This window comes from Artemia franciscana, chromosome 17, assembly GCF_032884065.1.
Source record: "Artemia franciscana chromosome 17, ASM3288406v1, whole genome shotgun sequence".
Taxonomy (NCBI): Eukaryota; Metazoa; Arthropoda; class Branchiopoda; order Anostraca; family Artemiidae; genus Artemia; species Artemia franciscana.
The window spans coordinates 6,264,525-6,290,768 of NC_088879.1; the positions used below are offsets into that span (position 1 = coordinate 6,264,525).

Consider the following 26,244-nt stretch of genomic DNA (forward strand, 5'->3'; position numbering starts at 1 on the left):
CTTAACGAAGAAAAAAAGAGGAAAATCATAGCCAGTGAAAAAAGAAAGAACAATGCAAATAGTTCGGTAGAGATTCCCACTGAACCATCCTCAACACAGAGTCATAATAACAGAAAAAGATACAGTTAAAAGTACGCAGAAAGATACAAAAAGGAAATCGTCAAAAGCTGATGCTAAAAGAAAAACCTCTCCCCCCCCCCCCCGACCCCAAAAAAAAAACTTTCTTGAACTTCTGGGAACTTCTTATTAAAACATAAAATAAGTTTGTGTTTTTATTTTGTTACCGCGCCCAATTCTGAAAACAACGAAAATTTCCAAGAACATCACACCATCAGATTCAGCATATCAGAGAACCCTACTGTCGATGTTTCAAGCTCCTATATAAAAAAAAATTTGGAATTTTGTTGTTTTTTTGCCAGACGAAAGGTGTTTTCAGTAAAGTGCTAATTTAGATGTCTACAACTACAGGAAAATAACACGAGTAAGTTTATAGATATATCTATAGTTTTGTAGATATATCTTGAGTTATGTGCGAAGAAATAATTTTTTTCGTTTTAAGTTTTAACTTTGCTCTTCATTTCTGCAAGAAAAACTTCTTTTTAACTAATAACAATTAGCACACATGTGCATACTTATAGGTTGAATTAATAAAAAAAAAAATTCTTTTTCCCAACCCTTTCAATTCAAAATCTTTTCTTTTCTTTTATTCATGATTATGTATCATGACAAATCACAAACCTCATTGGAATCTAATAGTGTGAAACTAAAAGCGGCCTCTCGGGAAGGGCTTTTGGTCGCGTGTCCTTTATATTAGCAAAGCATCCGACATCCCTCTGAGAAGTAGTGGATGTCAGGACCCCCATGTGGATTGATGAACGACATTGACTTCCCCAACTTCTATGAATTTCCGCGGAGGGACTGTCATTCCGAGGATCTAGGATTCATTCAATCGTTCAAATTTGATTAGTTGACGCTCAGGGATAGAAGCTCCGAAAATCAGAGGATATTAATGTGAACTCGTTGTTGTTAAGATCTATTCGGGGAAAATCTCCGGGTAAAGAAAGAAAAACTATACGGAAAAATAGTTAAAAATTGCAGGGCAAAGAAAGAAAAGGTAAAAATTATCTAGGTAGAGGGAGAATCGCTGGGCAGAAAATGGTAAAAAAAAATGTCTAGATAAACGGAGAATCTCTGGGTAAAGAAAGAAAAACTATAAGGTAAAATAGTGAAGAATCGCAAAAAAAAGAAAGAAATGGTAAAAATTATCTTGCGTAGAGGAAGAATTGCTGGGCAAAAAATGGTAAAGGGTAAAATGGTATAAGAAATTTCTGAAAAACGGAGAATCTCTGAGTAAAGAAAAACTATATAGAACAAAATAGTGAAAAATCGCAGGGCAAAGAAAGAAATGGTAAAAATTATCTAGGTAGAGGGAGAATCGCTGGGCAAAAAAATGGTTAAGGGTAAAATGGTAAAAGAAATTTCTAGATAAAGGGAGAATCTCTGGGTACAAAAAAAGAAATGGTCAAGACAAGGGCGTATCCATAATTTTCGTTGGATGAGGGGAGTATGAAAAAAAACTTTACAAAACCCATCAATATGTGTTTATACGCATTTTTATTACTTTTTTACTAGTCGGATAATTATTTTGTTGTGGGTAACACTCCCCTGGATACGGCCAGCGGTCAAAGCTAAATGGTTAAAAAGTGAATGGCAAAACACATCTGGGTGCAGGCAGAATCTCCGGGTAAAGAGATACTGGTGATTGGATTACTCGAGTTTGTTAACTTGATCAATCAAAGTAAGATTCAATGTTAGAAGATTTTGAAACTGAGGGAAACAAAACAAACATTCGAGGTCGTATGTATAGAAAAAAAAACCGTTTAGAGGCTAACTTAATCAAATCCAAAAGTCAGAAATAATTTATCGCCATTTTTAGGAATATCTTTGTGAATGTATAAATTCTGGAGCTAATCAAGTGTGTTGACTCTTAAAATATAAAAAGTGTATATTTAGCAGCGTTTCGAATTCCCTTTTAGAAGAAATCTAGGGCTTTCTTTTTCTTTTTGCACAAACCCATTTTCTTATTTCGCTTTTTGTAATCGAAGCATCTATTTGATACGAATGGTTCTCTGCTTTTCCTTCATTAACATATGCGAGCGGCAGGACCGTGTCCAGGATTTTTGTTCGGGAGAGGGGAACACAAAACTTTATAAAACACAACAAAATTTTCTCCAATTTTTCTCAAATATAACACTTTCGTCTGGTTCCCATTAAATATAATGGATGAGCTTCGTGTAGAAAAGGTACAAAGGAGGGCACCAATGACGATTCCTTACCTTCAGCACCTTCCCTACAAAGAGACTTCCCTTCCCCTAGACTTGGTATTCCGTCATTAAATTTCAGACGCTGTCGCAGTGACCTCATCAACCTATTCCGTATTATTAAAGGCATAGATGACCTAGATCTTGATTCATTTTTCAAATACAGTCACTATCACACAGCCCGCCAATACCATTACAAACTGTACCCCCCCCCCCCCCAAATCAAATAGGAAAATAGAGCAATGTTCATTTTCTAGTAGGGCCGTTTCACCTTGGAATAGTTTACCCGTTGAAGTCGTTGGTTCTAAATTTTGTTTGAGTTTATCAGTTTTGGATAGGAAGTTGTTTTTTTTTTCTTCTAACATATCTTCTTCTAATATTCATAAGTATTGCTAGTGTTGCTAATTAGCTTATTTCTTATTTTGTGTCAATAGCGACAAGGATTATTGCTTACCGTTTGATGTATTAATAAATTAATTAATTAATTAATTACTCAAATTTATTCATACTAAAAAAATATTTTAAAGTAGATTTGTACGAGTCAGACGAGGGTTTCAGAGGGGTAAACCACATAACCCCTCTTCCTAGATACGGCCCCGCTGAGCTGTTTCGCGTTAGCAAAATAAGTAGCTATTAGCAAAGGGATACGTAAAAGTGTTAGAATAACTATTCTGAATTTTTCTCTTTTTTTCATTTTATTTAATGATCAGCTAATAGGTATCAATAGTAACACTCGATATTGTTTCCATATGTTGGTTTGAACTCAAACCCTTCCAGTCAAGAGGGAGATTGGCACCACCATTCGATTATCGTAGCTTAAAAAACGTTACAGGATTTACAACGAATCACGTTATTATGTTATTATACACAATAACGTATTACACGTTAATGACTTGATAACGTTATAACAGTATCAAGTTAAACGTCATGATAATGGAAGCAGAAAATTACGCCTTTATGTCTTGTTACTTAGGTAGCTGAGGGGTGGCAATGACAATTTTGACGTTCCACTTCCTAACCTTGTATGAATGAGAACGAATGATATAGAGCATTTTGGAGATTTGGCGGGGGGGATAAAACTTCTCAATAGATTAAGAGCCAAATAAGATAGGAGTAAACATATTATACCACTGAGTGGAGCTTACTTAATATAATTACTTAAGTGTACGGACTGTAAATCTAACCTTTCTTTTAAAATGTCGTATTGCCCCTTCTGAATTACCGCTTCCATATTGAGTAGTGATAAGGGATTTGATATGGATAGGCGGGGTCGTGTCCAGGGTTTTTTTGGGTGAGGAGGGGTTCAAAAAACTTTAAACGCATCAAAAACTTGTCTATATTCATTTTGTTACGTTTTTACGAGTCGGACAAACATTTCAGGGGAGTCGGACCGCCTGCCCCCTGGATACGGCCTTTATGGATAGGTAATAATCTAAACAGAAAAACCGACAAAGTCAACTTATTTTAATTTTGAGTTCCAAAAACAATTTAAGAGTCAAATCGTTCCCAAGCACATTCCCTAGAAGTAAAGTCAAAATAAGTCCTAAGCATATTCCCTAGACATAAAGAGTAATGTCAAAAAACAACAAATACTAATTTGCCATCGAACAATATACGAGACCCGATTTACATAAGTCCTACAATACACATAATCAAACAAACAAAATAAGAACACAAATCGAAAGAATTCTTTGCCAGTTAAGTTAAATGAATTTCAAAGAAAAATTCGTCCAATGGCTCAAACTTTTCTCATTCATGTTTGACTACGGCTAGCCAGTGCACCCGTAGATTTTTTTTCTTAGCATTAATTTATGATTTTTGATTTTAGTTTTACAGTTTCTTTATTTTGGTTTTTAGACTTTAAAATTTGTGCAATGGCTAAAATTTTTCCCATTTATGTTTGACTACGGCTAGCCAGTGCACCCGTGGATTTTTTCTTAACATTAATTTATAATTTTTGATTTTAGTTTTATAGGTTTTTGCTTTTAGCTTTTTGACTTTAAAATTCGTTTAATGGCTCAAATTTTTCTCATTTATGTTTGACTACGGCTAATCAGAGCACCCGTAGATTTTTTTTTAAGAATAATTTATGATTTTAGATTTTACAGTTTTTTGTTGTTTTTTTTTATTTTAAAATTCGTTCAATTGCTCAATTTTTTTTATTTATGTTTGACTGCGGCTAGCCAGTGCACCCGCAGATTTTTTTTAACATTAATTTATGGCACACTAATTCAGACAAATTAAAAATATAATAATTCTGCAGATAATTTCCACCAGATAATAGGTGTATCAATATCAAACAAGCAATATATTTTTTTTCTTATTTTCATCTGCTATATATATATATATATATATATATATATATATTCAGCAGCGTTTTGACTTCTCTTACATAAGAAATTTAAGGCTCTGTTTTTCTTTTTGCATAAACACATATTTTTTTTTGTTTTTGCAATCAAAGTATCAATTTGACATGAATAGCTCTCTGCTTTTGCTGCATTAACATATGCAGCAAAAAAACTATTGACGAGGCCGATTCATACAGTTTCTAGTTAAATAAAGTTAAGTATGATTCGAAACACAAATTAAACTATGTCAAAGGACAAGTAATTACCATGAAATGAAATGATACAATTGATATCAATACCCAACAAAGTAATCACCAATTTGTGAGCGTAATTTGTTCGCATAGATGGAAAAAAGAGAAAGTTGTCCCGTCAAATAATAATTCCCGATAAGGTCGGGAATTATATACAGAGCTTCTGCTAATAACCATCATCCTTAAAAATCCAAAAATAAATCGAGCTAAAACATACTCAAATAATTCTTTCGGGATTTTCGAATTCGGGGAAATCCGGCCAATTTTTCACACGAAAGCCGAAACTGCCAAATTTGTTCTAAATAAAAAAACGACTGAATTATTTTCAAATGGCAAAATGTTCGAAAGATCTATTATATAAATTCCAGCAACATTCAGAGAATTGGTGATATTAACATACTGTCTACACTATGTTTTTCGCTATAAAGTGGCCGAGTTATCCAAGTATAAAACCAATTTTTGCGAATAAAATTCTATACTTTACTGCAAAAGAATAAAAATTTTGCGAATATAATTCTATGAAAGCAAATTCGCCGGGTTTTGGTCCTACTGACGCATCCCAGACATTATCTCTCGCCAAACCAAACGTGTAATTGCCAATTGATTTACTCGTAAAGTTACCAAAAGGAACACCCAAAAAGATATAACAAATTTGGCAGGATTTATGAATATAGAGATTGAATTAGGACTAGAGTAGAAGTCTTTGACGTCAAACGCCCAAAGCCCTAATTTTCCCTTAAAAACATATGGCTGAGTCAAGGACCGGCTTGTAGTAAACTATCCTACCACGAACGCATAAATGGTTTCGCTTATGCTTTCTTTTCAAACTAGCCCTTCAAAATAGATTTTTTTTTTCAAATCACCAGTTCAAAATAGAAAAAAAAAACTATATGAAAATCAAAGCCGTATCCAGGGGGGAGGGTTCAGGATTTGAATCCGCCCAATGCCTGACTCATAAAAACGTAACAAAAATGCGTATAAACAATTTTTTGTGCCCCATGCCCAAACCCCCGAAAAAAACCTGGATACACCCTTGACGAGAATCGTAGGTGATGGCCTAGCACTTTAGTAAAGTCAGGTTCTTCTCATGTGTTTTCCCCCGGCCACTTCGTAAGGAAGTGGCCATTTCATATGGTCACTTCGTATTGGCAGTCGTAAAAACTTTAGAGGGTGGTTATTTAATCGGAAATTGAAGCTGCTGGTAGTCTACTCTTTTTAAGGGAAAAAAGTGATTGGAGGGCAGTCAATCCTCCTTGTGTCCCAATGATATGGGATCAAAAATTCGAGATAACCATTCTTTTCACAAATGTCGAAAGATTCAACAACTATGCCTCCAAGAACGACAAACCCCACAATCCCTCGGGCAAGAGCCAAAAATAGTTTAAATTGTTAATTATTTACATATTGTTTTTGTAGTGGAAAACAGGGGGCCAGATAGCCAATTATTTATGGGTAGGTTTTATAAAGGAAAACGGGGGGGGGGTAAGTCTGATCTTGGATGTATTATTGGCTCGAAACCTACAAAGATCGTTCGCGAGGTCAAGAGGTTCACACATATTTTACTGAAAAAGGGCTAGGGGAACGGAAAATTGGCCACAAAACCTTTGTCCTTGATCAGTTTGAAACTTGGAGCAGTAATTCTCTGGGCCAAGATGAACTTAATGTACAAATAAAAGTAGATTGGTGACATAGACACCTTAAAAATGTGTGTAAAAAAACAACTTTTTTTCAACCGGCTTAAAACTTATATATGAAATTTCTCAGGCCAAGGGGAAAGTTGAGCCCAAAAGGGGTCAATAAACTCTTTTTCGGAACGGACTGAGAATCAAACCGTAAATATCTGGCTATTCGGACCCAAATTTACACGGAAAATTTTGTTTAGAAATAACCCCCCCCTCCCTTCGACGACATAGTCCACAACGATTAGATTGTTTTTCTAAAGGACACTCAATTCATCGGCACAAACTAAACCAATGAGTTTTACCTTCCCAACTGATATCATATCAGAATTATCGACAAAAGCATAAACATTTACTGATTTTAGAAGGCACGGGCGACCCCCCCCCCCACCTTTGGGTTCTTGCCTGTATTTATCAGGAACTCAAAGTATACATGACATTCAGCCAACAGGAAAAAGAAACGTAGATACTTTCCACGTGACAGGCCCATTTAAACATCCATTTTCTTGCGATCTTTGCAAAAAGATAAATAAATAAACAAAATTAAAAAAACCACCAGAGTTGGAACAAAATAGTAATGTTACTATAACAAGTACGTAAAGTGGAAATATTGAGTAATTTAGTCTATTTTTCGGGGGGCGGAGGGCAACAAATATAAGAATAGCGGGTTTTCGAAATACCCATCTTCTTATACACTCTAGTGTACTTTCATGGTGTTTTCAAAGAGGATCTTAGTGTACTTACGCAAAAATCCTGCACCTATCCTCCGCCACCCCCTTGTGCGAAGGTAAACTTACTCACAAACTTGATCTCTATTAATTTTCTCAATCGCTCAGAATATATTTTAATCTAAAGACAAACACGTGGTACTCATCAAGAGATAAGAGCTCCTCAAACTAACGCCAAAAATTCACATGACTGGAAAAAGCAAATATGGTTTACATTCTTCAGTCATTTCCGGAAATCCTTCCGATTCTTCTTCCGCTCATTTTAAACTCATTTTAAGCCACTACCAAGGCCAGATCCAGGAATGGGTTTTACGGGGTTTTACCCTGCCCCCCCCCCCAAAAAAAAAAATATTCCAACTCGTAAAAACGTAACAAAATACATATAAACAAATTTTTGGTACGTTTTAAAGATTATTTATACCCCCCCCCCAAATAAAAATCATGGATATGCCCTTGGCAAATACATATTTCATTGAAGGACATTGTTAGATCAACGTTAAAATTCAGACCAGCGAAAGTTTAATTTTAATCAGAAAATTTAAACTAGATCAACAAAAAAAATATCAGTCTGAAACACCGTTGCCAACACTTCGAAATACTGAGTACCAGTTTTCTGACTTAAAAATGCATAGCAAGAGATCATCTTTTACCATCTGTACATCACGTTAAAATTTACCATAAAAAGAAGAAAATTTTCGACAGACTGAAACTTGGACAGATGTCCGAGTGAGAAAGGAGTGGGTAAAATTGAAAAATATTGGAAAATATTCATTGTACCAAACAAATTCAAATATACCGCATTGTGTTAGGACCTCTAAATTGTACCCAAAACGGTATAGTTTCACTGCGTTGGCAACACTGGTCTTAATGCATCTGTACTTGGATACGAACTCAAAATTTAAGGGAAGATACAAGTTGTTCAAAAAAGCAAAAAGAATAAGCAGTTTATTTGAAAATTGTTCTAAAAATGGTAAAAATACAGATTGGGTATTTTAAAGATGACCCCAAAATATGTGACCATTATATTAAAAATGATCATGGGCGAAATTGCAAGTGTCCAATGATTAAAGTGTCTAGGATTAATATTTTTAAAACAGTTAATCGCAGGATTTCAGGGCGAGTGGGTCATTTACACAACCGTCAATTTGTAGCTAAAATTGTATGCTTAAAGGATTTGCCTAAGAATTACCCAAAATATGCCTAAAAGGATATGCCTAAAATTTGTATGCCTGTTAGGATATCCGATTTGGAAATTTGTAGGATATCCGAAACGTTTAGCCTGTTAGGAAATTTTAAACATTAATCTTATTCCACACGTGAAGGAGTTGCGACAACAAAGTATAAAAGTATTAAAAAACTAAAAAAAAGTTCTAAACTCATTGTTTGTTAGACATCCGGATAAGACTTCGTAAAAAAAGATGATTAAACAAAAAAAAAAGATGATTTTCGTTCTTGATGCCTTGAAAGTCCTGTTTTCGAGCCTCGGCATCAACTTTCCATCTCGAGAACAAAGGGCCCATTACCGAATTTTACCAACACCACAGCAAATTCACAGAGCGATTTTGGCATAAAAAAAACAAAAACCACAAAAAAAATACAAAAAACTTAAAAAAGAGTTTTAAACTCATTGTTAGTTAGACATCCGGATAAGACTTCGTAAAAAAAAATGATAATTAAACAGGGGACCTTTTTTGTTCTTGATGCCTTGAAAGTCCTTTTTTGCGGCCTCGGCATCAACTTTCCTTCTCGAGAACAAAGGGCCCATTACCAAATTTTACCAGCACCACAGAATATTCAGCGATTTTGTTTTTTTTTTTTGAAAAAAACTAAGAGCAATTTTGGTTTTCGAAAATTTTTTTCGAAATTTTTTTTTTTCGAAAAAAAAATTGATAAAAAATCTTAAATGTATCAACACTTCAACAGCTAATGGGACAATGAACAATGTCCCATGGGACAATGGGACAATAAAGAACAATGTAATCTCTCACTAACTGTTAAGCAAAGTGATGTCTATTCAACGTACATACAGCATAGAAATAATATAATCAGATATAATAATATAATAACAGAAGGAATAATATCCTGTGTCGGGAAGGCTTTCAATCAGTGGCATAATTTCGACAAAATCATGGGTGAGAGGTGGGGGGGGCAAAGTTGAAGTCAATTTTCCAAAATAAAATGAAAATGACAAAAAGGTTAAAAATGAGCCATTTAGTAGTACTATATGGTACTTTTAAAGTATTATATGGTACTATAAAAGTACTTCAAAGATACTTTATAGTACAATAAAGGTAAATATATACAAAAGAAAAGTGATCCAATTCTGATGATGTTTAAATTATCTAGCCTTATCTTAGCTTTGACAAGATTTTTAAAGAAACTAAATTTCAGCTGAGGGGGGGGCACAAACCGAGGTTTGGGAGGAGCAATTGTCTCCTGCTCCATAGCAAATTAAGCCCCTGCTTTCAATCAAGACAGGTAGCACAACAGGGAACTCTCAAAGTAGACAAATTATCCAAACGATGCTTGCTTTGAGCTACGTTTTAATGTTTCCCAAGCAAGTGTATGTGAGTATGTTTAGCGACTGCCCTTTCCTGAAAATTCTGCTCCATTCAATAGAAAAAAAAACATTTCCACTTTCTAATGATGTGAGTTTCATTATATCTGAATATCTCTAACTCCAGCACAAAATGGGAGAAATAACATGGGTTTATCTAAGATTCATGAAAGTATGTATCAGCTTTTTGTTTTCTGTCGTGTATCTGGATATCCTAATAACATGATAATAACATGGATAATAACATGGATAATATGGATAATAACATGGATAATAACATGGATAATAACTGGATAATAACATGGGTTTATCTAACGTTCATGAAAGTAGGTATCAGCTTTTTGTTTTCTGTCGTGTATCTGGATATCCTAATAACATGAAAATAACATGGATAACATGGATAATAACATGGATAATAACTGGATAATAACATGGGTTTATCTAACGTTCATGAAAGTAGGTATCAGCTTTTTGTTTTCTGTCGTGTATCTGGATATCCTAATAAAATGATAATAACATGGATAATAACATGGATGATATGGATAATATGGATAATAACATGGATAATAACTGGATAATAACATGGGTTTATCTAACGTTCATGAAAGTAGGTATCAGCTTTTTGTTTTCTGTCGTGTATTTGGATATCCTACCAAAGCTTTTCAGGTTAGGGCAAGACCGTCCAATTAATTCCAAATAGTTTGGCGACATAAACTGAAAAAGTTTTCAATGGACGAGATAAGGTTATCCTATAGGGTATCCAATCCCCTTAAACGGCAAGAAATCCTAGATTTTTTTTGACAAGCCATTTACCGAAAAACAGAGTTATTCTCTTCAAAAATCTAAAAAGTGAACTAGGTAAACCAGAATCTGAAAGGCTCGCACAATAATGAGCAATACAAATAAGGGTAAAATTCTAATTTAGTGACTTCTTGCTATCTCAGAAAGGGGTTAGGTTAGGAAAATGGAACTTTCAGGGATGGGTCTACAGGCTAAAGTATGTCCCGGGAACGTATTTTGAAGCACCTACCTCCACTCCCTCTCCCTTTAGAGGGACCTGAGCTTTGATGACCTTTAAAAATATGTGTGTTATAAAAGTGAAACCTTGCAAAATAGATCTCCTGCTTAAATAAAGTAAAACAAAATTATTTTCAGCTTCACAATTTTGCTCAATCCCAATTTATAAGGTTTTAAAGATATGCAAATACATTTCTTAAATTTTGAAAAAAAAGTATTGATACGGCTCAGAATTCTACTCAAATAACAGGAATTGCATTTTGAGAACTAAAGGCAGAGAAAAAGGAACTGAGTAACTGAAAATTAAGGTAAAATGTGGTTTTGTCAAAATTTCAATAGGTATAGACCTGTCATGTAGGCAAATTTCAGGGCCCTCTAGAGGGAGGAGTGGATGCAGGTACTTCAAAATACCTTTCCGGGACATACTTTAGCCTGTAGACCCATCCCTGAAAGTTCCATTTTCCTAACCTAGCCCCTTTCCGAGATAGCAATAAGTCACTAAACTAGAATTTTACCAAAATAACTTACCCTTCATTTCATAACAACAAAAAATCCAGAATAAATATTGAAATAATCCGAAAAGAAATTAAAGAAAAATGAACCGTCTCCAAGAGTTTACGCTTTGAACTAAAGACATATGGACGTCCTCATGTGAGCTGTCACAGATGACGCGAGGCTAGAAATAGCTTAAAGCCCGGAAAGCCTTTTCCTAAACAAAACTCAAGAACGGAAACCATTAACCATTATTCCTCCAAAGTGATTTGAAGCTAAAACTATTCATGATATGGTATTAAGGAAACAGCATTGATATCAGGAATAATTTATCTAATATTAGCTTTCAAATTTACATCCATTATGACAATATTAGTATATTATGCAGATTTCTCATAAACAAACAATTGATGCTTCCACTTTTTAAATAAATCCTTTTAAAGTATCAACGATACCAAAATAAAATATTTCTTGCCCCCTAGAACTGTTTAAGGTCTATTTGTGCCTAGTAACCACAGTTTTCTAAGATTTGTTTTTTGCTAGTTTCAAAATTATTAAGTTAATAGGGCAGTATCACATTTTCGTCAGTGTTGTCTTGTTGAGGAGTGAAAATATAAAAGCAAAACTGGTCAAATTTGACAAAGCTTTTTAACCATAAAAATTAAAACGTTAGAAACCTGTCGGCTCCCCAAGAACACTACGCCTTCAAAGTAAAGTTCCACCTTTTTAAGCTGTTTGGTGTGCAGCATGCTTTTTGATTACTTTTTTTTGGTACTTGTGTACTATTCAGAACACACTCAGTAAGTGAAGAGGTGGTTAGGTTAAGTTAGGTATTTGATATAATGTACCCCGCCCCCATCCCTAATGTGCAAATACATAGCCCTAACTTTTGATAAAGCCAATGAAATGAAACAAAATATGATGAAAATATAATACTTTATTAGGAAAATTGTAAAATTACAACTTAGAATTATGTACCCAGAAAGTCATGTTGTGTCCATTGACTGTTTTGTTGTGGGCAACAACCCCTTATCCTGGAAAAAATAATTGCCTCTTTTTCAGTCTTTGGCAAATGCCAAATATTCATTTCAAAATCCATGTTCAGACACTATCTTCTATCACTATGCGTAGCAAACGAAATTGAGTTTTGTCTTTGTGCCTATGAAACCAGACTTTCTCATAAAATGTACCTGCATCGTAGTTTGTTTCACGAGAGAACCTAACTTCACTTATTGATTGTGTTCTGAATAATACACAAGTACCTATTTAACTTTTGAAAAAGACAACACTAACTGACAGCTACTGATGATAACTACGCTAACTGACAGCATGTGACGCAAGTTAACAGTATAAGAAAAACATTGAACTTAGGTGGCATGTATGATAATCACATTTTGTAGCTTCTGGATAACAGAGAAGACTCGTGACCAAAAACAAATATCTCACTCTGACAAAAAAAAAACTGAGTAGTCATTCTGAAACGAGTAAAAAGCACCGCTTTTTGAAGAAAGATCTCGCCAGCCACTATACAACCAATAGCCGTGCAATTTGATTGAATTTTCCATTTTTTAAAGGGGAGTAAGGGAAAACCAAAAAACTGCTATAGGCACTATCTTGGCTTCAGAGCACATAACCTCCCTCTGATTAAAAAAAAAAAAGATTCAAGAAGTTTTCTAGAGAGAATTTAATAATGGAAAAAAATATAGTCGGGGTTGCCGCTCTTTTGAACTTCCAAAACGGTGATTATCAAATTTTTCTAATCTATGAAACAGAGTTTATTTTCCTATGGATTGAAAATCTGAAGCTTGTATTTGCTTAACGAATTATCTACTTATTGACTAACATAATGACTTATTGAAACTATAATGCTTAAATTCTTTTTTTTTCAAATATAATTAAACACGGTAAGTTTAAGCACATCAAAAACTACAACTATAAATGTTAGTTAGTTAATATAATATTGAAGTGAATAATACCCAGGTGACAACTCCGGTCATAAGACATGGTAGTCTTCTCTCCTCTGGGTTTGTATTAAACAGAATCCACTCTCGAGAGCAAAAAGAGATAAACCTACTTTTTTAGGAAGGAATCTATGGCAAACAGTTTGAATCAGAAAAATCGAATTGACTTTATGAACTCTAGCCACGGATTGAGGTTGGGGGAGGGGCCTGAAAATCTTGCAGTTCATGCTTGGATGTAATAGTTTCAACCATGCCCAAAATTCTATATGTGAGTAGGAGCTGATTTTGCCTGACTTGAGATTAAGAAGAGATGGACATGCTTTTTGAGAAAGAATCCTTTGGTTTAAATCAGCAAATTCGGTTGGAGGGGGGTTCAAAACTCACAAAATCTCGTAGTTCATGCTTGGATCTACCTCGTTTTAACCAAGTACCAAAAGTATATATGGAAACTCGACCTGACTTGGACCATTGGTCAGAGTAGACAAGTGTCCAAGATGGAAGTTAAGCCAAATATGTATGTGAACAGCTGGCACGTACGCAGGGGGGGGGCTTCGGGCCCGCTCCCCCCCCCCCAAAAAAAATTGTGAAATGTTTAATTTCCCCATGGTTTCTTGAGATTTCTGGCAAAAGTAGGATATTCATTAAGAATCTAGATACATGTGTGAAGCCTTTTTTGGTGGATTTTACAGCATGCAATTACCCGGTCAAGTCACTGTCCAATTATTAACCCATTTTCTGTCTAACTTTTTACCCTCTTTGAAGTAATTAGCAATTGTACTGTTATTTTTTTTTGTAAAGAGAGTTTGCTTTCCACAGCAAAATAGAATTATCCTTGGTATTAGGGCATTTATCCCCCCTTTTCAGGATAAAGTACAGCTTTTAATGGATCAATTTTGGAAACTATCATTCTTCATTAAAATCTACGTTTTTGCTTAGAAGACCTACCCCTCACAGCACCCATATTGCACTGTTAACCCTAAAATTTCCCTTTCAGTGGGATATAATAGATTAATCACTGGTTCTAAATCGCTATGAACATAACCTGAGCCTAAAACGTACTTTTGAGGCTTCAGTCTTCTTCCCCCCATCCGCTACAATACTACAGATTAAGGTTAATCTGTATTTTCCGATATAGGTGCTTTTTGCATTACTAAATAAAAAAAAGTGCTACTTTATATCTGCTATTTCGAAGATTTTGGCCCCCCGAAAAAAAAAATTCTGCGTACGTGCCTGGTGAACAGTCCTTCAGCCAAGCTTGACAAAAATCCAAAGTTAAGGATCTCTGAAATTTCAATCACGCAGCACAAAAATACTCCCCAGTAACGAAAAACCACCGCTTTTGCATTTTTTCAAAATCATTTCCATAATTGATTCCCTCCACCCCTTTTTTAAATCTGGACCAGGTCCCTGGGTGTGGCCCCGTCCCTGTCTCATCCCAATATCTACCCCCCATTTTTAAGCCTACTTTGCAACCAGCCAATCAATGAATTTTCAAGTTTAAACTAACTTACGGCTTTTAATGACAGTTATCAATTTTTTTCTAAAAAGTGATCTCACCTACGAATAATAAAGAATCTTTAAGATGCTTTGTCGTTTTTTACATCACAATATCAATGGTCTAACCACAGTCACCGCTTTACAAACCACAAGCACAGACAAATTTGGTCTCATAAATGCTAACAAATCATCACATATAAAGACAAAGGAAAAAATAGGCACATATTTCAAAATATTTAAACCTTATTTCCATGTATTTATACAGAAAACTGCTAAAGAGTGTCCCGACGACAAAAAAAAAAAATATATAAAAAGAAAAGAAAATATAAAATAAAAAGATATAACGTAAGTCTGATACTTAAGAGGGCGTCTTTGACAGGAGAGCTCGTCTTGACAGGATATTAAAAGAAAATCTGTCCAAACTATTAACCATTATTAAGAACAAAATTAACTCCAAAAATCTCATTCAGTTTTTTAGATCGCTTGTAAGTCCGAGGGGGCACCCACTCCCATAAATCACCTACACCAGGTGGCACGAGCCAAGCGTGGCGAAAACTGGGCCAAGTGTGGCAAAATTGTGCGGTACAGGGTGCATTCTGAGATGTACACAATGCGGTGCAAAGTGGGCACCCATCATAAGTCATGTTTTTAGCAAGACCATATCAGGGGGGGTAGAGGTTTGAGCCCACTCCCCCCGAATGTCTTTCCGACACGTAAAAACATAACAAAAGTGAGAATGCGCAAATTTTTTATACATTTTTTAATTTTTTCGGACCCCACCTCCCCCAAAAAAATCCCGGATACGGACCTGGTCTTTAGACTTGAGATCTTATGAATTACCGCAGTTAATTGAATTTTCTACCCTATTCTGGCAACACAGGCTATAAAAACCTAAAAATAACAATTAGACTTACTTGGAATGGCAGCACATTCTCATAGGTTAGAGACTAGAAAAAAAGCAAGGAAATTTGCGAAAATGAAGACAGTAGCCTAAAGACTAACGACAAAAATATTGTTCGCTATAGTTAACATCGAATTTAGTAGACTGAATCATATGCCATAATGTTTAGTCAAATAACATAAAAGCGCGTCACAGAAATGCTTCAAGCATTTAAGAACCAGTCCATATAAAGCAGATTAAAAAATATTCACAACTACATGTATGGTAAGAAGTATACGCCCCACGTTCCAAAGTTGAGGTAATATTTCTATCCAGATTACTTGTTGCTGAATAAGAATAAAAAAAAAAAATTAAGAGTGGTTGTAGGTTCCTATTTTAAAGGACTATTAAATCGTTCTATAAAGCATATAATGGTGAATTTTATGATTGCACCAAAAAAGAAGAAATTTTGACTTACTATAAGCGAAAGAAAGACGAGATTAGTAGAAGTGCTTTGATCCCAAAATAGATTTGATGAAAATAATGAAGACTATGGACACATTTACAGGATTGCGAGACTTCAGGAATGGCCTAACACCTTAGAGTACCGTTTTTTCATTGTGTTTGGAACTGAATGTCCAATGAATCTTTTTAATTATGATCGCAGCGGTAGCCGCAACCTAGTAAAGAATGAACCACGACCCATTGTAACGAAGAATAACCACATCCCATGGTAACCAAAAATTAAGAAACGCCTATCAAAAAAAAAAACTGGCAGGCGAGAAAAAATTACTATTTCCAGCTGATTTAGGAATGGTAACGATTAACTAAATTGGTCTATCTAAATAGTAAAAATTTATTTTGAAAACAATTTTGAAACGTTATTTTGAGAACAACGTTATTAACTGAAATTAAACTACACAAAAAAAAAAGAGAGAAAACATCGCATGGGATCCAATGAAGCATAGACGCCCGAAATCATAGCAATAGCTGTTGACAAGGTTTAGTTGAAAGAATTTAGCCAGCCTACTTAGCAACTACCCCCCCCCTCAAAAAAAGAGGTCGGACCAAGTGTAAAAGTAAAAAGGAACAACCGTGAGTCTAGCTCTTATTATTTCTCATCACGTTTCCTTGGGATCCAACGTCTTTCTCCGGTAGATGTATTTATGACGAGAATTTAGGGACCCCTTCTTTTTCCCCCACAGAAATTGAATCGATCCCAGTCTGAAGAATCATCTCCGTGACATTTAACTTTTACTCCTTATATGTTTGAGATCCAGTAGAACCTTTTGATAGGCACCCTTACCTATTCTTGCCAGACAATTTGACCTCCGCTGAAGGAAATGATTCCAAAAATTTTCTCCCGCTGAACCCCCCCCCACGGCAGAAACCTCCCCCAAGAAAAATGCCCATATTTTTCCCAATAACAAATACTATCTGTAAGTAATGGACAGATTACAAAACTTAAAAAGGCATTTAAACTTCTACTATGGGGTTCTCTGATTGTTTTCTAATTAGGTAGAGAGGGAGATAACTCAAAGGGTACATTTAACACCAAAATATCCCAGCTTTCATTGAGCCATCAGATAAATAGGCCTACAGAATTAGTTCTAAGGAGGATACGAGGGGAGGGTGATGTAGAAATCCATGTATAATCCCCAGGGACTATACATAAAAAATCCGTAGCCAGAATTTTTGTTCGGGGAGGAGGGGACAAAAGGAACTTCAAAAACGCATCAAAAATGTCAAACTGATATCTACTCTTTAATGATTTCTGGAAATATTTCTGGTCTACACTGTTATTATGAACGTAAAGAGTAACATTAAGCCTCAAAGTGAGCAGAATTTATTAAGTATAGGACGGAGGCTGCCCCTTCCTCATCCACACCCCCGCCTCATGGTCGCAGAAACTTTGAAGTGAGCTCATTAGATCAGAAATTGAGAGTTTTAGTCTTTTTTTTTTTTTTAACCCAGAGCGATTGGAGACAAAACAGCCACGTGGGTTTGGTATTTTCCGAGGAGGGGTTATTTTCCACAGAGGGTAAACGCCGGTCACCATTTGATTAGACCAATAAGATGCTTTTATAGAAGTAATAATATACTTTAGCTTGACCAGCGAGGTATTGAGGACAAAAAGGACGCTTACAAAAGGAGCAGGAGCTGCTTACAAAAAGGGTTCTGAGACAGAGCATACACAAAATTGTCAAAAAAGGGGTTGTAATTAAAGCGTGCGCACTGTTTACTAATAGCAGTCAAACTCGAAGCAACTCTAAAAATCTAACAAATAGAAATTTTCTGAACGTAACGATGCAAGAATTGTTTTTATTATAGTTTTTAGTTCACTTTATTGTTTAGTGTACACGCTGTTGACTAGATGTGATTGGAGGCAGGATGTAAGCACTGTTTATCACGAAAGAGTGAGGGAAGAAAAGGAGCGTAAGTACTGCAGATCACATGGGGTTCAAGAAGGAACATACACACAACTGACCATAGGGTTCCCGAATTATGCTGAGTCAAAAGATCTATAACACACCTTTTTTTTGCGAATGTGGGTGGGGGATTACCAGGAAAGAGGGAGGGAAGAAAAGGAGCGTAAGTACTGCTGATCACATGGGGTTCAAGAAGGAACATACACACAATTGACCATAGGGTTCCCGAATTATGCTGAGTCAAAAGATATATAACACACCTTTTTTTTGCGAATGTGGGTGGGGGATTACCAGGAAAGAGGGAGGGAAGAAAAGGAGCGTAAGTACTGCTGATCACATGGGGTTCAAGAAGGAACATACACACAATTGACCATAAGGTTCCCGAATTATGCTGAGTCAAAAGATATATAACACGCCTTTATTTGCGAAAGTGGGGAGGGGGATGTGAAGGGACAAGGGCTCAGGAGTCTCACTCTGGGAGCTTCAGTCATAAGGTTTAGAAGTCCTTGTCTGACTAATTTTAGCATGGCGTAACAGGTTTACCTTTCTAGATATTAAAATGATTCTATGAAGCTTCTGTTTTATATAGGTTATTAATCTTGAAATTTTGTCTTCCTAGAGGCACATATTTCTGACCTTTCGACCAATTTAATTGAATCCGCCATCTTAAATGTTATAGAACGTCATGTGGGGCAGAAGAGTGCCCCACCTAAGGCACTAGAACTCGTAATTTACAGCCAAACGAGTCCTTTCCCATCTTTCTATTGCCACCTCTACTATATGATAACCCATGTGCAAAAAACAAAAACAAAATGTTGGGCTACATTGGAGACTAGTCACTGTTTACTAAGTGAATGTCATTGCTTTTACCGTAATAGTCTTTATGTATAACGTATTAGTATTTGAATTGAAATGTCAAATTTTTCTAGGGTGATGTTACCAATCAATATATGGGCCGCTTCTGAAGTAAAGTAGCCAATAATTTGAAGACTGCAGTTGTATTTTTTATTCTATTTTTTAAATATGGTAGGTCTAACGCCTTTAATTGACATTTAGTAGGGTTAGACACATCAATTAAAATTTAATGCAAGTGCAGCAATAGTAAGGGGCAGCAACTTCTCAAGAAGTTGCATTCCAGATGCCTCTGGTCAATGAAAATTTCAGCCATGAATGAACAGCAGCTGTTCAGGCTCAAATAGCTGAAGACCTACCCGTCTCAGGTAAGCCTGGAATGCCCCATGACCAAGCCCTCTGTCGTCCTGTAAAAGTATGTAGCCAGAATGTTCATACAGTCAGGAAGGTCACCTAACTTGGTTTAACTGGCTGCTCAAATGGAAATCTAGATACAGGCAAATCAACAAGGGTGGCAAGGGCAAGCAGTATATTCTACTGTCTTCTGAGAACAATATCATACGGAACTTGGGGATTGTGTGGTTCATTAAACTGTCGCTCTTGTTTAAACAGCTCAAGTCTTGGTTGCTGCGTAGACATGACCATCTCCTCCCTCTTCAAGCACCTGGTTAACTCATCTTCCCTTTTCAACCAACTATAAACAGCTGGGAATGCCTCACAGAAACACCACACATAAGATGAATAGACATCATCTGTGGTCAGCTCACTACCCCAAGTATCAACCCAAATGAAGCTACAACCCTTGCCTGGGACTACTCTAGAGACAACTAATGGTGCTGACATCTGGTTCATTCTATGCTGCCAAGCAAAAACTATTTTAAGTCAAGAACATGAAACCAGGCTTTGAGAACATGGTCTATTCTATTCTACCTTAAGGCTCCACTTCAATGGTAAATTATACTTTTGATCCAGCATAAAGCTATTGTCTTTGGTGGGTTCACATCCAAACAAACATTTAATGGAGGAGGGAGCTCACCAGATATTATGCTATGCTTAAATATTCTTTGCATTTAGAGCAATCTTAAAGCAAAGCACCTAACCATATTCCTATCAATCGAAGAGGGGTCTCTTCAAGACTAAGAATTACCCTTGTATTTGGATGTTGAGATTTCATGAAATAGAAACAAAATCAGAATTATCTCACAGCAAGACTGAATTTATCAACTAAATTTCAGTAGAAATTGTTTCTTAGCTGATTTTTCTTAGAGAAACAACCACAAATTAATAGTAGGAGCAGTAACAGCACTAGTAACAGTTGCCTTTTGGTTAGTTGAACATCCCCCTTATGAAGCCCCTGAAATTTCATCTCAAATTACAAAATATTGCTGATACACCCTTTCGACAATGCACACAGAATGCCCTGACTTAGTTCAGCTTTCCACTAGAAATTTCCTCAGATGTGTACTTAAATACCCTCAGCAGTATTTGCTACTGAAGTAGCAGTTTTGGTGGTAGTAGTGTGCAAATATTGCCTTTTTGGTCAAATAATCATCTCCCTCATAATTTCCTAACATTCTTAACTAACATACTCAGTCATTCCGAGGTTATACCTGTTTGTAACATAAACATGTTATCAAAACATAACATGTTTTGATTTAGTCCAACACTCCCCTCAACATTCTCTGAAAAGCTCACCTGAACGTCCTTTGTCTTTTTGGAAACTAAAGGTCAAGCATAATCATCCTTCTCAATAACAAATACTATATGTAAACAATGGGCAAATTACCTAGCTTACAGCCCTTACCCAAAGGGTTGTGGGGGTTTACAAATCAATTTGGCTCTAAAAGGAGCACCAGAACTTTGAATGTGCAATCAAGTGAGGTCATTTCAGAGTTTCTAAAACAACTCCTTCTATAGTGCCTTGGTCAAAAAAAAGAATACATTGTGCCCACTTTGATCTTTACTCAGGTAGTGCTATTCTGCTACCTATGATAATAGTCCTTGTTACTATTACTATCTTTAACAACTGCCCACTGACGGAGCTCCAAAAACTCTCTACCATCATTCTACAGGATCAAGAATTAAGCTAGTTGGATTGACTGCTATATTGCCAAAGAGAATCTTTAATGAAATCGAAAAACATGCTATAGCATCAATGGCTTTCTTCTATAGTAGTATTCATCACCATTTCCAGGGTAACAAGAAAAAGGCAAAGGATTACAACTAGCTCTGATTAGTTATAGAAAGAAACATGCACGATAGAAAGAAATTTATAGAAAGAAACATGCACGGAAAGGTGTAGCATAAATGGCAGACAGTAACAACGGCAATCAAAGGGATAAAATTAACCCTTGACTGGGCTGCCCACTTAATTCAAAATACAATAGATTTTCTGCTTACATGAAGAACAACAAAACAACTCAATCCAAATTTAAGAGGTTTCAAAGATCTGAAAATGCATTTCCTAAATTTAGAAACAACTTATTGATATGGCTGAAAATTCTACTCAAAAAACAGAAATTGTATTTTCAGGACTAAAACCAGAGAAAAAGAAACTGACAACAAAAAATGTTAAAATTCTAGTTAATTAACTTCTCGCTATCTCAGAAAGGGTTTATGTTAGAAAAATGAAACTTTCAGGGATGAATCTAGGCTACAGACTAAAATATATCCCATGAAGGTATTTTGAAGCACCTACCTCCACTCCCTCTCCCTCTAGAGGGCCCTGACCTTTGATGACCTTTAAAAATATCTGTGTTATAAAAGTGAGACCTTGCAAAATAGATCTTCTGCTTAATTGAAGTAAAACAAAATCGTTTTCAGCTTCATAACTTTGCTCAATTCCATTTAACAAGGTTTCAAAGATATGCAAATACATTTCCTAAATTTTGAAAAAAAAAACCATTGATATGGCTCAAAATTCTACTCAAATAACAGGAATTGTATTTTCAGAACTAAAGGCAGAGAAAAAGGAACTATACCTTCCTGGGACATACTTTAGCCTGTAGACCCATCCCTGAAAGTTTCATTTTCCTAACCTGAACCCTTTCTGAGATAGCAAGAAGTTGATTAACTAGAATTTTACCCAAAAAATTAAGGTAAAATGTTGTTTTATCAAATTTTCATAGGTAATAAACCTGTCCAGTAAGCATATTTATCACTTAGAAGAGGGTTAACATAGTAGCAATACCTTCCCATAGTGTATTTAAGGCCCTTGATCCATTACTGAAAGTTTGATTTTCCTAACCTAACCCCTTTCCATGATAGCAAAAAGTAGCTATACAAGAATTTTACCCATGCCTTATACTGATTGTGTAACTAAAATATCTTACCTTTCAAACTAAAAATCTTTATGACTAGTTTCAATTCCTTCAGCATCCAACAATGACTTTTACAAAAATTAGAGATGAAATTCTACCATTTTCACAGAATTTTCGTAAATTTTTCAAAATTGTTTTGATTTAAAATATGTATTTTTAAAAACACACCCTATACTAATACATACAAAAATAATTGAATAACATTTTAAAGTTAAACTGAAAAATTTGCTTAGGTGATTTATTTCAAACTACTTTAATCATTTTTAAAAGTAAATATCATAGAATATTAGACACATTAAAGCTTTTTAGCGTCTATTGTATTTTTATCCAGCTACATCACGATTGTCAAAAACTTCTAAGGTTTGAGCTTTTTTGCAGAATTTTTTACGTGGTTTGCGAATATTCTGTTTAGAAGCAGATCATCTAAAAGGGAGCACTGTCTTACAGACTATAAAACGCCATTCAGTTCAGTTCAATAAAGATGCTGATAGTGTAAGGAAACTTAGCGCTTCATTTTACAGGTTTTGCCATGTCAATGAGTCTCTTAAACATGCACTGTATGATTGTCATTTCAACTCATCGCAAAGAAAAAGACCTCAACTCCAAACCAACGCGATTAACTCAAGTCTTGACAACAGAATCTCAAGCGAAATAGGAAAACAGGGGTTCTAAAAAGCCTATTAAATTAAATTAAGGGGTTCTAATTTTCTATAAAAATTAAGGTTGAGATATTCAGCAGTAAGAAGTATGCAGTTTCAACTGCCAAAACAAAAAAAGCTTCGAAGAGAAAATGCCTAACAAAACTTCAACCACTAGAAGAATAACAAGAAAAAGAATTTGACTCCAAATTTTCAAATACTAAAAACTTGCAAGCCCAACTATATTCCTATACTGAATAATTTAACTATTATCCTTTTGCAGGTCTAAATACAACTCCATGCCTAAATAAGCACTTTCTTAGGCAAGTAGTTCTAGCAGAACATGCCTATGAAAATCCCTTTTTTCCGAAGTCTACAGATGTACTGGTAAAAGAAACTTCTTAAATGGCTAAGCACCAGACATTATGTTGTAACCGCAAAATGTTTAAGTCCCTCTCTCTAGCTTCCCATAAACATTCACTAAGGTAGAATATTCTTTGCCACGAAAAATTCACTTTAGATTGCCAAGAGGTTCGATTACTTGTTTTTGTTCAACATATGCAAATGTAACCCAAAAAGTCGAATTTGACCTACTGAATTGTCCCCTTTTTCTTTTAGGACCTGGCACTGGTAACAATCTAGATACTCGGACAGGAAAACAGTAAACAGGCTTTGTGGAATAGTATAAATTGTTTTTAGAAAATATCCTTGAGAGGGTTAAAAAAAATATCCTCACATGCAACCAGAAATGCAATAACTAATACAATATATATATTATAGTATATATATGTATATATATGCTGTGTAATTTCGTCTTAACCCCACCTTTCTTTTTTTTAGATCATCTTCTACCATTTTTGACAATATTTTCTTGTTATAGCTCATTTTATCCCCCCCCCCTCTACTAAAAAATTCTTAGAATTTGACAATCCTATAAGAAAACATCAATTATGTTTTTCTTCTTAATCGAAATTTTGGTTTAAGCATAACAGTAGTGAAAAGTCTTTTAACAGACATTTTTAAAAGTGTGGTAGTTCTGAAAATTACACAGAGGGAAAAAGGACTTTCATGTACAGTCCCCCTCTTGAGATTCCGAGATTTTATGAACCCCATATTTTTGATTTTCCTCATGATAAAAGTTGCCCTTTCTTTTTCTTTTTTTTTAAGAGGGACAATCCCAAAGCAAAACTAAAATAGGGAAACAAATAAATTTTCCACGATCTTAGCCAATGCAATAGTGTTGATTTAGTAAAAGGCGATATGTCTACTATGCATAATTTATTTTACTTTAATGTTCCTCCACCTCATCATGTATGGATTAGAGGTTAGAAATTTGAAATTCGATTCCATTCAAAATTGTTATTTCATGAATTTTGTTTTTGAATTGTTTTGAAATTTAACTTATTGATTTTTGAGAAAATCAAAGTGGGAATTTTAGACTAATGTTTTTCGTATGACTTGAGGAAGGATAAGAAAGATAATGAAAATACATTATATACAAAGACAATTCACAGGATTGATAAAGATCTTGAAAGACGGCACCTAATCTCACACACCAAAGATTATAACAAAGTGAGAATATGAAAAAAAAAATAGAACATTTTTTAATAAGAGAGTTAAAAATAAATTGTTCCAACAATTAAAGACCAGATATTTCGACTTCATAAACGAAAGGCTTTATCGACGAGGATGAGTTGGTAGCTAGAACCAACTTATTAAAAAAGGCGAAATAAAAACAAGAAAAACCAAATAAATAAGAGCTATACAAGAACAACCTGAGCATTGAAAGGAAAATCAGATCTATCAATTGGTGTCAAATCAAGAAAATTTAGGAAAGCAAATTTACTGTTCAACATCCAGATGGGAGGGGTGTGAAACTTTATTGTCTTTTCAATTTTTCTGTGAAAATACCAAGACAGTGTCATGAGCGGCCACTTTTCAGGTGTGCAAGCCCATATTAAAGCAATTACACTTCATGCAATTTACACTAAATGTCACACTCATAGACTCAACCTTGCGTTGGGTGATTGCATTCAGAACTTGAAATGAATGGCACGTTCCTTCTTCATTCTTCCTGAGCTGATTATCGCGAATTCACTGATTTTTTCGCGAAATGCGATATAAGCTACCAACTCTTTGTTAATCCTCAAGCCGCTATCATAATTGTCCTTCCTGTGGAAAAATCATTTATTATGCGATAGGCATACTAGAATATTGGAATATATCGGTGAAGAAAGTATTGAATAGATATAACAGCATTTTGTCCGTTTTGAATTACTTGAACATCTAGTGACTGGGAATTGGCAGGCCAGGCCAACGGAGTCACAACGAGACATTGAACATTTGAATGTTTATTTATGCTCTATCTAGCGGAACATTTTTTTTATGCCATGAACTCTGTCTGAGCAGTTGCATGAGGTAGACCTAGTTTTTTTTATCTAGAGCTACTAATCTTATTGCAGCTACGTGAGATCCAAATAGAAATATGAACTGACGAAGTTTTTGATGAAATCCATAGGATTTCCAAAAGAATTTCATTGTAAGTATTGCCTCAGTGAAGAGCTTTCGCCAAATTTTCAGAATTTTGACTTTTCATGCAAAAGACCAAACTATACACAGGAATTAACTTCCTACTTACTTCGTTTTGCAGCCTTGTCAACTTCGAGAAAAAGCAATCTTTCTAAAGTGAAAGAATCAGCCAAAAATACTTTCTGAATGGATTATTTTTCTTACAGGCACATTGGGCTCCAAATTTGAAAGGCACTTCATGAATGCTTTTCCACTGCTAGAGTCAATCTCTGCGTTAGATTTTCATTCGCCGCACTTACTTAATCCGACTAGCGTAACAGCGCACAACTAGTGCGCAACTAGCGTAACAACAACGCTAAGGCTGATTAAAACTTGTTTAAGATCAACAATGGATGACAAAAGGCTCAGAGATCTAATGTTGATATTTAGTGAAAAAACTTGTGAAATTGTAAGATTTCGATGCTATGGTTGATGTTTTTGGAAAAATAAGACCTTGTTGATTCCCAGTGTCACAATAAAACTGTAAATTACTTTCCAGCTTAAGTTCTCTCTGTGTTCATTAAACACTTTTAAATTCCTTCTAGCTATTATTAGTCGATTTTGGGAGAGGCCAGTGCTAACCACTTCGAAGAAATATTACTCTTAAATAACGGTGAGCCGGTATTTTTAGGGGAGCCATAGAGGTTGCTTAGCCCCCCCCCCCTTTATCTCAGAATGTAATGACACCACTGGTTACAGGAGCAAA

General features: G+C 35.2%; 1 protein-coding gene across 3 annotated transcripts in view; it reads right to left on the reverse strand.

Annotated features, from left to right (window-relative positions):
* The window catches only part of LOC136037746 (talin-1-like), a 206,399-nt gene extending 183,887 nt beyond the window's left edge, over nucleotides 1-22,512 (reverse strand). The window contains exon 1 of one of the 3 annotated variants that reach the window (XM_065720530.1): nucleotides 22,345-22,512. The gene's annotated coding sequence lies outside the window, so the exon portion shown is untranslated. Of the gene's footprint in view, nucleotides 1-11,429; nucleotides 11,559-15,765; nucleotides 15,908-22,344 lie in introns of those variants that run through there. The other 2 variants (XM_065720532.1, XM_065720531.1) reach the window with 2 other exon arrangements.
* Between the last annotated feature and the right edge of the window lie 3,732 nt (nucleotides 22,513-26,244).